The 13,295-nt window shown below is 39.8% G+C and overlaps 2 long non-coding RNA genes across 3 annotated transcripts in view; one reads left to right on the forward strand and one right to left on the reverse strand.

The window, feature by feature from the left end:
* The window catches only part of LOC141543131 (uncharacterized), a 136,259-nt gene that overhangs the window by 35,558 nt on the left and 87,406 nt on the right, over window positions 1–13,295 (reverse strand). The window lies entirely within an intron of this gene.
* On the forward strand, window positions 10,439–10,852 carry LOC141542547 (uncharacterized). Its single transcript, XR_012482195.1, has 2 exons — window positions 10,439–10,545; window positions 10,669–10,852. It is a non-coding gene; the product is annotated as an uncharacterized LOC141542547 (long non-coding RNA).

The raw sequence follows: 13,295 nt of genomic DNA on the forward strand, positions 1-13,295 counted from the left end.
TGTCATCTTAGCCAATCTGACAGGTGTGTAATGATATCTCAGAGTTATCTTAATTTGCATTTCTCTGATCAATAGTGATTTGGAACACTCTTTCATATGAGTGGAAATAGTTTTAATTTCATCATCTGAAAATTGTCTGTACATCTCCTTTGACCATTTATCAATTGGAGAATGGCTTGATTTCTTATAAATTAAAGTCAATTCTCTATATATTTTGGAGATGAGGCCTTTATCAGAACCTTTAACTGTAAAAATGTTTTCCCAATAAGTTACTTCCCTTCTAATCTTGTTTGCATTAGTTTTGTTTGTGCAGAAACTTTTTAATTTGGTGTAATCAAAATGTTCTATTTTGTGATCAATAATGGTCTCTAGTTCTCCCTTGGACAAAAACTCCTTCCTCCTCCACAAGTCCCAGAGGTAAACCATCCCATGTTCCTCCGATTTATTTATGATTTCGTTCTTTATGCCTAAATCTTGGACCCATTTTGATCTTATCTTAGTATGTGGTGTTAAATGTGGGTCCATGCCTAGTTTCTGCCATACTAATTTCCACTTTTCCCAGCAGTTTTTGTCAAATAATGAATTCTTATCCCAAAAGTTGGGATCTTTGGGTTTGTCAAACACTAGATTGCTATTTTTATTCACTATCTTGCCCTGTGAACCTAACCTATGCCACTGATCAACTAGTCTATTTCTTAGCCAATACCAAATGGTTTTGGTGCCTGTTGCTTTATAATATAGTTCTAGATCAGGTACAGCTAGACCACCTTCATTTAATTTCTTTTTCATTACTTCCCTTGAAATTCTCAACCTTTTGTTGTTCCATATGAATTCTGTTGTTATTTTTTCTAGGTATAACTATGATTTAAAAGAGAGTTAATGAACAAAATTATTTTGTTCCTCTATCATTAATTTCTTGTAGAATCTTAATGTTTGCATAGGATACTCCTTGCTGGAAGAGACCCTTGAAGGTCACATTCTGCTTATACGAGATAAACACTGTTGCTGTTGTTATCAACATGATTTAATTTAAACATATATATATATATATATATATATATATATATGTATATATATATATATATATATATATATATGTATATATATATATATATATATATATATATATATATGTATGTATATATATATATATCATGTTGTACTATATTATATCCCAGATCTGGATCACCTATGTATTCTACATATTTCTCCTAGTTTTGAGGTTTTTCAGTAAAAGATTTTACAAACACCATAAATCGGATTCTCTTAATGACAACGATAATAAATAACCATCATAATAGCTAACAGCCATAAAGCTTTTTTAAGGTTTGCTAAGCATTTTATAAGGACCTCTAGGTGGCACAATGAATAGAGTTGTCAAGCCCAGAGGAAGAAAGATTCATCTTTGTGAGTTCAATTACTAGCTGTGCAACTGGGTGCAAGTCATTTGCCCATGTTTGCCTCAGTTTCCTCATCTGTTAAATGAGAAGGAAAAGGAAATAGCAAATCATTCCAGGATTTCTATTAAAAAAAAGCCTAAAAGGGGTCATGAAGAGCTGGACATGGTTGCAAACAACCCAGCAACAACAAAAGTATTTTATATAGATTCTCATGTGATTCTCACAACAATCTAGTGAAATAGGAGCTAGGATTCTCCTCAATTTCCAAGCCAGGAGAATCCAAAAGAAAAGTTCAAGGACTTGCCCAGCATCATACAACTAATATGAGACATATCTGAACTCAGATCTCCTGGAACTCCAAGTCCAGTGCACCATCTGAAACTACTATTGTTCCCTTCAGGATGAATTGTTATAAACCATTACCCTTCAGGGAGGATGTTTGTGTGAGGGTCATTTGAGTTCATGCATCAAGAAATTTGTGGACCAGTCTTTGTATGTGCTAGTAGACTTGGGAAAGATTTCCCTTTCCCTTCTTTCCGTGATATTTCATTTCGTGGCCAAAGTTATTCTTTGCTTGGCAGATTCAGAGAATATCAAGTTAGAAGGAACCTTAGTAACCCATTCATTGAACCCAAACCTGAACAAGAATCCCATTTTCAAGTTCCCCCATTACCTCATCTGGGAAATGAGGAAGTTAAACTTTGGTGATCTTCAAGAATCCTCCCAGCTCTAGATTGATTTCTCTGAGCCTATAAGCAGCTCCATTGATAAACATCTCCAGTCACGGTGTACCCACTAGTCCCAAGATAGCTAGTGCCATTTTGGACAACTTTGATTATTCAACCCTTAAGGGGGCCTTGTTCCAACCACTTGAACTTCTTGAAGGTACTATAGAAGATTCTCTTCTATAGATGTGAGCTACAACCTAGAATGCTATTGGGGGTATCCTAAGCTGACAATCACAGTGGGCCCAACAGCAGAATATGAGAAATTAAAGAAGCAGAATTAGGAGACCAGCTCATCCTTCCAGCTCATGCTCATCTGAAAAAGTGAAAGAATGGGAGTTTCCAGGTGGCCCAAGTCTGCCAAGTCACGGACACTGGCCCCTCAAAGGCTTGTGAAGGAGTATGAGACACAAGCAAAGAGAGCCAATTGCTTTCCTTGATTTAATTTCCCAGAAATCTAATTTGGTGAGATTTGGGCACTGTGGTGAGGAATTTACAAGCAGTTTTTTATTTTTTTTTTCTTGGTTCTCGTGTATAATGAAGTGATCTTGGCAGTTTGATGAGCTGCCTGAGGCACCAGCATATCCCTCAGCTGTCCTGCCCTTTGCTGTTGCTGAGTGCACTGTTTATGACTTTTCAATCTTTATTGCCATCTTTTGAAGAATTTACTTTCATGTGCAAATAGGTAGGGCCCAGGCCCAAGCTAATCCTACAGTTCTTTATCTGATACAGTGACCTGGCTCCATAAAAGACTTTGCAATTTGAGGAGAAAGCCAAAAGTGAGGGAAGGCCTTTGGCCTAGGAGGGTCAGCCTACACTGTAAGATGATGAGATGATGAAAGGAAAGCAATTGCCCTTCACAACCTTTCTCCAAAACAAAAAATCTCTCCTCAGCGGACTCCTGAAATTCTATAGTTTGAACTTTATTCTTTTGGCTGAAAACTTTTAAGTCCTATTGAAATGCAGCTACTTCTGGGAGGTGATACCTTGTAGATATTTTACAATTACATATTTATGCATTACATATAATTGGTTATGTGTATACATATACATACATATACTTGTATGTGTGTATATACACATGTACCAATACATAAATACATACAGATGCATATATATATGGGGAAAGGGATATTTCATATTCATCTTTATAGATAATATGTATGTATTTGTATTGTATGTTTTAATATATCATATATATACATATATATAGTATATATACATATATAAAGTATATAAACATATATACATTATGATACATATACACATATATACAGACACAAAGCCACGTAAAACATCTTTGCATGTATGTGTATATGTATATACACAAATATCTCCACATATATACATACATATTCTTTTCCCTATAGAATATAAATGCTGAAAGTGCAAAACCATAATTGGGGCTTGTCTTTGTATACCCAGAGTGAGAATCACTTGCTGTCTCCTCATTATTCCCTAGGATTAATAATTGTTTCATTCATTGCACTCTGGGTATAGTTTGACACAGACAAGGTACTTAATTCATGTTTGACATGGGGTTAAGGTTATCTTGCTATAAGATCTTATCCATCACTTCCATCTCCATAGTAATAGCTAATGTGTATAAATCTCTATAAATATTATCTCCATTTGATATGTACAACAACAACCCCGGAAGGAAGACACTTCTATAAATCCCATTTTCTAGTTGTAGAAAATTAGGCAAACAGAGATGAAATGACTTATGCAGGGTCAACCAGTCATTCCCATTGAACTCAGGTCTGCGTGACCCTGGTGGCTTTTGCTAGAGAGGAAGCAGGGAATTTGAGTGTCTAAAGGAGGAATAAATGTTATGTGGGAAAAAAAAGAGTGGGGTAAATAAGGGGCAACGTAAAGCAGTTAAAACAAAGCTCTACTTCTGTGGTCCTTTGCCAAGGATGCAGCCTGGCTGCATGTGCTGAAGCACTTTGATTGGCAAATTGTTTTCCATCAGGCCATTGAACTTCCCAATAACAATATGAGGTAGGTAGTGAAGGTGTCATTATCTCCATTTTACAGATGAGGCTCCTAAAATGACGTAAATGGGCTCAATAAAGCAGTGGAAATAAAACTCACGGGCACCAAAGGATCTCAATTTAAATTCCAAGTACGGCATTGTTTCCTTGGGTGAGCTTGAGTGAACCACTGAACTTTGCTGGGAATACTCTTTCCTGTCTATAATTAGAGAAGATTGTTCTGGATGAGCTCTATGGCTCCCTCCAGACTTCCTCCTAAGCTCCCATGACTTCCATTTCAAATTCTACCTCTGACACTCCCTGTGTCACTTGACTTCAATCTCAGCCTTCTCATCTGTAAAATGAGAGAACGGAAATAGCTGAGCTCAGAGGACCCTTCTCGATCCAAATCTAAGAGCCAATGTCCTCAGTTCAAATCCCACCTTTGAAACCAATTATCTGTGTGAGCTTGCATGAGTCCCTGGGGTGAGCTTCAACTCTCTCATCTGTAAAATGAGGGGATTGGATTAAGGAACCTCCAAGGACTCTCTGGCTCTAAGTTCATGAGCTTATGCCTTGTCCAAGGTAACAGACATGCTAGGTGAGAGAGGCAGACTTGAAAGCCTCAGTCCAGCCTTCAATGCTCTCATTGGTCAGCCTTGTCTTTTTCTTAAGGGTAGATTGCATAAGAAAGAGAAAAAGGAGAATGTTTAGAAATGTTGGCTTTTTGCCTTCTGGATCTGAGTCTGTGAACAAGGATAGGACAACTGAGAACAGGGAGAAAGAAAAGGGGAGAGGGAGGGGGGAGCAATATGAGGAAAATGGAGAAGGGTGAAGATATGGAAGGAGGGAAAGGTGAGGATGGGGGAGGGACCCACCTGAAATCTCTGACTCTACTATAGTTAGCCTGTAGGTTACAAAAAGTCAGTCAATAGGCATTGGTTACATGCCTACTATGTGCCAGGCACTGCACCAAGAAGCCATTCTCAGCCCAAACTCCTATTGAAGCTTGGTTATTACTTACATACGATCAGTAGATAGCCAGGGAAGCCTGGCTCTCAAAAAGTTCCCACAACTGAGGTTTTGAAAACTCTTCATGAAGAAAGCACTGATTTGCTGCCTTTGTAGCGACCTCAGCACCCTGTGTGACATCAAAGTGCCTCTTTGTCCCATTTGGACAGCTCAAATAGATATACTCAGGCACCATCAGGGGAAAAGGAGAGAGAGGAGGCTGAGCCCAGCAATGACCCACCATTCTGTGGTTAAAGAATCCCTGTCCCAAAGACACGATCTAGTTTATTCAAAACTGGGAAAAGGAAATCCCATAAACATTTGTGAGTATAAGATAGAGCAGGGCTTCTTAGCTGAGATCCATGAACTTTTGGAAAAAAATTTGGATAACAGTATCCAAATATTCAACATTCATAATGTTCAACTTTAAAATCCTATATATTTTATGCATTTAAAAGCATTATTCCAAGAAGGGGTCACCAGACTGCCAGACTCTCTCACTTTCTTTTGCTATAACTCTCTTCTTCTTTCTCTCTTCTTTTTTTTTCTTCTCTTCTCTCTCTTTTTCTCCTTTTTCTCATCTCCTTCTTCTTCTTCTTTTCTCCTCTTCTTCTCTTTCTCTTCTTCTTCTTCTCCTTCTTCTCCTCCTTCTCTTCTCCTCCTCCTCCTTCTTTTCTTCTCCTCCTCCTTCTCCTCCTACTTCTTCGCTCTGTCTCTCCGTCTTTTTCTCTCTTTCACACACACACACACACACACACACACACACCCTATCAATACCTTATATGTAGTAATCAAAAAGCAATATGTGATGGGGAAGATGAAAAGTAGAACAAAATGGGTCAGAGCAGAGAAATTTCCAAACAAGACCTTTGCAAATAGTGGCAGAGTGAACGGAAGACATATAACAACTTCAAAAATACTAAAATAGACAGTCACAATGTTGAAGAAGGGAACATTGTATATTTCATGCCAGGAACATAGGAGGTGCTTAATGAATGCTGATGGTCTAAAATAGAAACTGAGTATTACTTAAAGTTTTACTTAGTATAATTTTACTGTAGCCATTAAGGATCAAAGCCACTATTGATCATGGGCTCATCTTCACATCTGTTCTTCATCTTCACACACCTGGAAAATTTTACATTTTGTTCCCTCCATCTCTGAAGCCCCTCTGCCTCAAGAGCTTGTAAAACCTTGCAAAAGTCCTCGGCTGCACTTGCCTCACTCAGCCTTAATTCCCAAGGAGAAGGATGGCTCAACACAGTGAGGAAACATCTGCAGGGGGGCCTCCGGAACATTTGGAAAAGAGGTCTTGCCTCAGTAGAATTAGCAAGAGGTGCCATCCCCTGTGACTCATCTCACTATTCTTTTCTTTTAAAAAGAAAATCACACATACTTTGAGACCCAGAGCAACTTTTTCCAGATGGCCGTGCCAGGATTTTTCCAAAATTGTATCAACTTAAGAGTAATTTGGAAATCTTGGTCCACTTTAAATTCCAGGATTTTTGCATGAATTCTGGATATAAAAGAGCAAAACAAACAGACTTTCTTGAAATCTCATGACTCTTGCTGAGTTTAATAATCCCTTTCTTTTACAGTCAATTTAAGTTCTTCTATTAAATATGTAAATTGATGCTGATGCAAGACACGGACCAATGTGTGTCCCTAAATGGTATCTCATCACCAGGGGAATGTTTTCACCCAGGGCAAAAGAGGATGGGTCCAGGAGGGGAGCAGTGATGAGGATGGTAGAAATATGGGTGCAAAAACTGTTCCCTCACATGAATATATCTAGTTAATTCAGTGATGTGTATAAAAGAGCATTAGATGAATCAGCTGTTCACTAAGCATTTATTATGTGAGGAGGTACTGTGCTAATCACTGAGGTTACAAAGAAAGGCAAAATCATTTCTGCCTTCAGGGAGTTTGTAGTTTAATAAAAATATAAAGACAGTAAATGTAAATAGTAGATGGAAAGAAATCTCAGAAGAGAAGGTACTAGCACCTGGAGGAACTAGCAAAGGCCTCCAGCAGAAAATAGGATTTAAGCTATCTTGAAATCAGTGACACTAAGAAGAAGAAGGAAGGAAGGAGAACTGTCCAAGTATGAGAGAAATCCAAAACATAGACACAGATAAGAGATGAAACGTCATGTGTGAAAAGCACCAAGAGGCCACAATGGTGAGCAAGGACATGTAAAAGAACTAGAGTGGCAGGAGAAGCCAGTGGGAGAACCTGAAATACCAAAGGACATTATATCTGTTCCAGGTGTTAATAAGAAACCACCAAGGTGCACTTATTTGGGAGAGAGTTGGTGTGATCAGATAGATCGGTTTCCTAACCTTCAGTCTGTCATCGCCAACTACCTGTTGGACATTTCCAAATGGAATTGGACATCTCACAAATATCTGCAGCTCCACCAAACTTAACTGGAACATTTCTACTCAGAGGCCCCCTCTTTTGAACTTTCCTGTTATACTCAAAGGCTCAGCCATTCAAGCTCAAAGTTACAGGATCATCCTCAATCTTTACTCTTGCTCAACACCAGAGACTAAGTTCTGTCAATTTTACTTCTATAACATCTGTCACCACACGCTTTTCTCTAGCATCACCTCACAATAGGCTCTCACCAATTCACAACAGAATTATTAATGTTCAGCAACAACAATCTGCACTATTACAAAACCTACTGTTTTTCTCTCAAGTTTCTGCCCACTCCAGTCTACCCTCCACCCAATTGCTAAACTGATCTTCCTGAAATGTAGCTCTGATTATATCACTCTCCCTTCATTCAATCAACTCCAGTGGCTCCCAGGATATATAAGTGTGTGTACATATGTAAGCATGCATATGTGTATATGTTTTTGTACCTGTACATGTAGTTTTATGTGATGTGTGTGTGTGTAATGAAGAGAGGGAAAAAAGGATATACATATATAATATATAATGGTATTATATATGTGTATGTATATATGTATCTATATATGTGCGTATACACACATGTGTGTGTATTTATATGAGATATATATATATATATATATTTGTGATGGAGAGAAGGAGAGAATGAAAGGACACAAATATGTATAATGGCATATATGCATATGAACATATGTAAGGATGCGGTTCCCGCAAAACAAGAGAAGAGAATTGTAAGGGCCCTTTAAATGGGTGGCGCCACAGTGCAACAGGAGATTGAATGGCTCGGAAGTATTCTCTGTGGATATTAGGACTGCCCTGTGGGTGGGAGCTTGGCTATATTGAGATAGCTTTGTAATGGGTGACAATTCTCTCACTGGTTGGCTGTGCGTGTGACCTCACAGGCCCTTTATAAGCTCACTGCAGACAGCAGTTGCTCTCTTTAACCTGGCTCCCTAACCTGGGGTAGCCAAGCCAAGCAGATGGATAGCCCAGAGAGGTAAGGAGTTTGGTAGTGAATACGTGGGTCTTCTGACCAGGTGTTCACTAGGGAACTAACAAGTCAGAGCATTAAGTCAGGGCATTATGTGAGTAGGTATAACAAAGGCCTTTAAGATTACATGTGGCTGTTCTTGAGTGCGCTACCGGTTATTCAAGAGATTATGGCCAGAGACCTTTGAAGGCCTCAGAGGAGGCGAGCCAGGTAGAGTTGACACTGCAAAGATCAGTGGTCAAAGGTACTCTGTTGGGCCTAGGGCAGACTAGTAATTATAACTGCCAGGAGGGCATGTTACAAACACACACACACACACACACACACACACACACACACACACACACACACATATATATACATATATATGTATATATACACATTGTGTTATATATGTGTTTCAGTCTCTCACACACTTTTTATTTTGATCAATCTGGCCCCTAACTCTTCCTTGTAAACAACTTCCCATCTACCCCTTCCATGCTATATCCCACTCACTTCTGCCTCTGGGAATTCTGAACAGCTTTGTATCCAGCTCAATTATCACCTCTTACAAAAAGACTTTCCTGAAGGTCCCAGTTGTTCGTGTCACCCCACTCACACCCCAATCTGGACACCATGTCATGTTTGCTTACTCGGGTGCTTGTTATTTCTGTCCTTGGAGGCCAGGGATCATCCTCATTAGTGTCCACATCTCCTTCCTCCCTCTATCTTCTCTTCCTTCCTCCTTCCACATTTCCTTCCAGTGATATATAGAGTTTTGATCATCTCCAATGCCAAGACACAGTTGAATTTGTGATATGAGCAATTAACTTGAACTGAAGTGGCCTCCAATGTGGAAAATGCTCTCCCTTTTTTCTTTCTCCTTGTAAAATCTTTTGCGTCTTTCAAAAATCAGCTGAACTACCAGGTTCTACAGATCATTTTTGCTGGCCTCTCTACCTATCCTTGCTAAGTCTCTCATTCTGGAAATTGTATTAGGGTTATATATGTTGTATATTTCCATGTATATATAGTTCCCATAGTCTGAAGTACCTTGCCTGATGCTTTTTTCTTGTTATTTAGTTCTTTTCAGCCATGTCTGACTCTTTGTGGCCCCATTTTGAGGTTTACTTGTCAAAAATACTAAAATAATATGCCATTTTTTTCTCTCTTTTATTTTACAGATGAGGAAATTGAGGCAAAAAGTGTTACCTGATTTGCCCAGGTTACCAGGTTAACTCGTGTCTGTGGCCAAAATTGAACTCAGGAGGTTGAGGCTTCCTCATTGCAGGCCGGGCACTCTATCTCCTGCTCCAGCTAGCTGCCCCATACCTAATACATAATAGACCCTTAGTAGAAGCTTAATGAGTTGAATTGAACTGTTTGCCCATAAGTTTTAAAGAATTCCAAATAGAAATGGAAAAAAAAGTCATAAATGATCTTGGTAACAACTAAGAGTGGACTTCCTATGAGTAAGTGGTAAAGGCTGGGGAAGAAAGACCATTCTGGGAGAATGACGAGAAGTCCCAAGTACCGGACATCCATTCTCTTCATCATAAATGGACCCTTGAGAGCCATGGAGAGTGAGAACCTCCTGTTCCCCCCAGTAGCCATTGCTGCTGACACAAGCTTCACATTCAGCTCCTGAGATTACATGTGTATTACTCACACAGAGTCAGTTCCTTTCTTCCTTGACCCCAACAGAGCTGTTTATGAGGTCTATGGCTGCCACTGAGAAACCTACTTTTCAAACCACCCACAGTTACTTTAGTGTAGATAAATCTCAGGGACAGAAGGAAACAGCAATGAGATCACGGATAAAGTTCACATTCATAGGTTTGGATTCAAAACAAAGCGATGTCTAAGTTCCAGAATTCTAGAATTTCACAAACAAAGGTGGACACAAAGACTATATTGTCTTGATTCTAGCATGCAGTGGTCAGGCAGCCAACTGAGTCAGACCATCACTAGGCAAGTATCTGGAAGGATGCTATAAGTGGACACGATTATGGCCCAGAATGTAGTAGGAAGAAGAAACAAGGGTAGGTTCTGCTTGGGAACTTTGGGATCTTTCATGAGTATCCCAAACTGCTCACTGGTGCATCCAGAGTCCTGGTTGCCTCACCCTAGTTATGGTTACTAACAGATGCTTCTCTCTGATACAGGATGTATCTTCTCCTTCCTCCCACTTTCCTCGCAAGGATATAATAGAGTTTGGATCATGCAACATCATGTCCCTGGAAGAGAGCAATGGAAAGACCCACTGGGAAGAAGTTGGTGGCAACATTTTGCCAGCGATGATTCTACATGAAGGAAATGGCATCTAATAAATCATTTAGTTAATTAGAATTCCCCTCCAGTCCAAGGTTGTATTGTTCCTTGAAACAATCCTTGCAATATGTAGTCTATAACCTTTCCATTCTCAATGTGTTATTGACTATTTTCTGGTTTTTCGCTGTCCTCCCATGTGCCCAAGGCCAAGCCTGGTGGGACAGTCACCTCCTGGACACCGTGTCTCTGCATAAGTAATGAGACTCTCTCTCTCTCTGCCTTTACAACCATGACCAATCCTCTGATTGTCTCTATCCTCGCTCTCTCTCCCATTCAGGAGATTATAAGAATCCTTGCAATCTCCCAGACCCCTTCAGGTCTCATCAGAGTTAGAAAGATGACTATCTATATGGCGCTTTTACTCCAGGGTTCAAAGGATTTCTCTTGCCTGGCAAAGCCAAATGATTCTTGAGGGTTAGGTTTTAATAAGAGAAGCCCTGATGTGCAGTATCTAAGCCTGTAATTGTTTTATACAGTTTAAGGGAGACCAAACACAACTATATCCAAACACTGCTATCTATTCCTGTGCTGACTTCCCTTCCTCCAGCTTCCCAAAGCAGCCTTTTGTCCAAATGCTCCCAAAGAAAGAGAAACAAAGACACTTGCAAACTGTTTCTTTCTTCGAGTCCTTCAAGTTTGAGACACGGTTTCTGTTTTGGAGGAAGAGGGATACCAAACCTCTGATTCCATTGGTGTAAAAAGCTCCCAGTGAAGAAAGCCCCTCCACTGAGGCAGATTGTGCCTCAGAGGTTGAGAGAGTTTGCTGACACACCAGAATGTTAAATACTCACCCAGGGTCACTCAGTGAATACATGAAAAAGGCAGCCTTTGAAACCTGATCTTAGAAGTCTGAGACCAGCTCTCTTTCCTCCACATCAGGAGGCTAAAATATAGAATGGCTTCCCTCTGATGGAAATGGCAACATAGAATGTGCACATGTGTGCACATGTGTGCATTTAAATATATGTGTGGGCATGTGTGTATATGTCAATTATAACTAAGGTGAGGCAACCAGGATTCTGGATCAAATTTAAAGAGTGCTTTCTACTCCATAATCTTGTATCAGAGAGAAACATCTGAAAGTAACCATAACTAAGGTGAGGCAACCGGGACATTAGATGCAATTTAAAGAGTGCTTTCTACTCCATAATCCTGTATCAGAGAGAAACAGCTAAATTTAGTAACCATAACTAAGGTGAGGCAACCGGGACATTGGATGTGATTTAAAGGGTGCATTCTAATGCACTCTAATCCATAATCCTGTGCCAGAAAGAAACATCTGAAAGTAACCATAACTAGGTTGAGGCAAGCAGGATTTTGGGTGCAATTTAAAGAGTGCTTTCTAATCCTTAATCCTGTATCAGAGAGAAACAGCTGAATTTAGTAGCCATAACTAAGGTGAGACAATCAGGACATTGGATGCAATTTAAAGGGTACTTTCTACTCCTTAATCCTGAATCAGAGAGAAACATCTGAATGTAGTAACCTGGCTAGCAAAGAGAATGAGCCAAAATGGGAAGCTGCTAATTGGTCTGATTCTTCTTTTGGCACATGACACCTCAGTTGGTTGAGCAGGGGAACCCCATGTTGTATATACTACGGAGGACAGACTCCCCCAAAATGACCTCAATATCTCTAACAGCCTTTAAGCATGTCCAAAGTTGGGCGGGCCCTCCTCTCCCTATGTGTACCACACCATTGAATGAATCCAAAGAACTTTGGAAGGTCATTGACAGTTGCCTGTCTGGATTTGACCATTCCTAATTGTTGCCCTTCCAAGAAGAGTTGGAAAAGATCTATTTCCCCCAAAAGCTAAAAGATACATGTGTACATGACTAATATTTATTTAGCACTTATTATGAATGAGCATTGTGCTAAGAGAACTACAAATATCTTCCCACCAGATCCTCACAACCTTGGGTTTTGCTGCTTGCTTAACTCAGTCATGTCCATTTCTCCATGACCCCATTTGGGATTTTCTTGGCAGAAATACAAGATGGTTTTCCATTTCCTTCCCCAGCTCATTTTACAAATGAGGAAACTGAGGCAAATAGGATTAAATGACTTGTTGAGGTTCATACATCTAGTAAGTGTCTGAGGTCATATTTGAACTCAAGAAGAGGAGTCTTCCTGATTCCAGGCCCAATATAGTCTCCACTCTGCCACCTCGCTCCTTGGGAGTGAGGTGCTATTAGAATCTCTATTTTGTAGATGAGGAAATTGAGATAAGTAAAACTAGATGACTTGCCCAGGCTCATCTAGCTCTAAGTATCTGATGCTGCATTCAAACTCAGGCCTTCCTGCCTCCAGGTCAGCACTCCGTCCTCTTCACCATCAAGATGTGAGATGAGAGTGAACCGTAGTTGAATTGCAAGCTTCTCTGCCAGTCTGGAGAAGCCTTGGGGTCCTGCCCCAGTCATTAAGCCTTCTCAGACTAGGGTTTTCAAAGGCATCAAAATAA

This window comes from Sminthopsis crassicaudata, chromosome 5 (genome assembly GCF_048593235.1).
Source record: "Sminthopsis crassicaudata isolate SCR6 chromosome 5, ASM4859323v1, whole genome shotgun sequence".
NCBI lineage: Eukaryota > Metazoa > Chordata > Mammalia > Dasyuromorphia > Dasyuridae > Sminthopsis > Sminthopsis crassicaudata.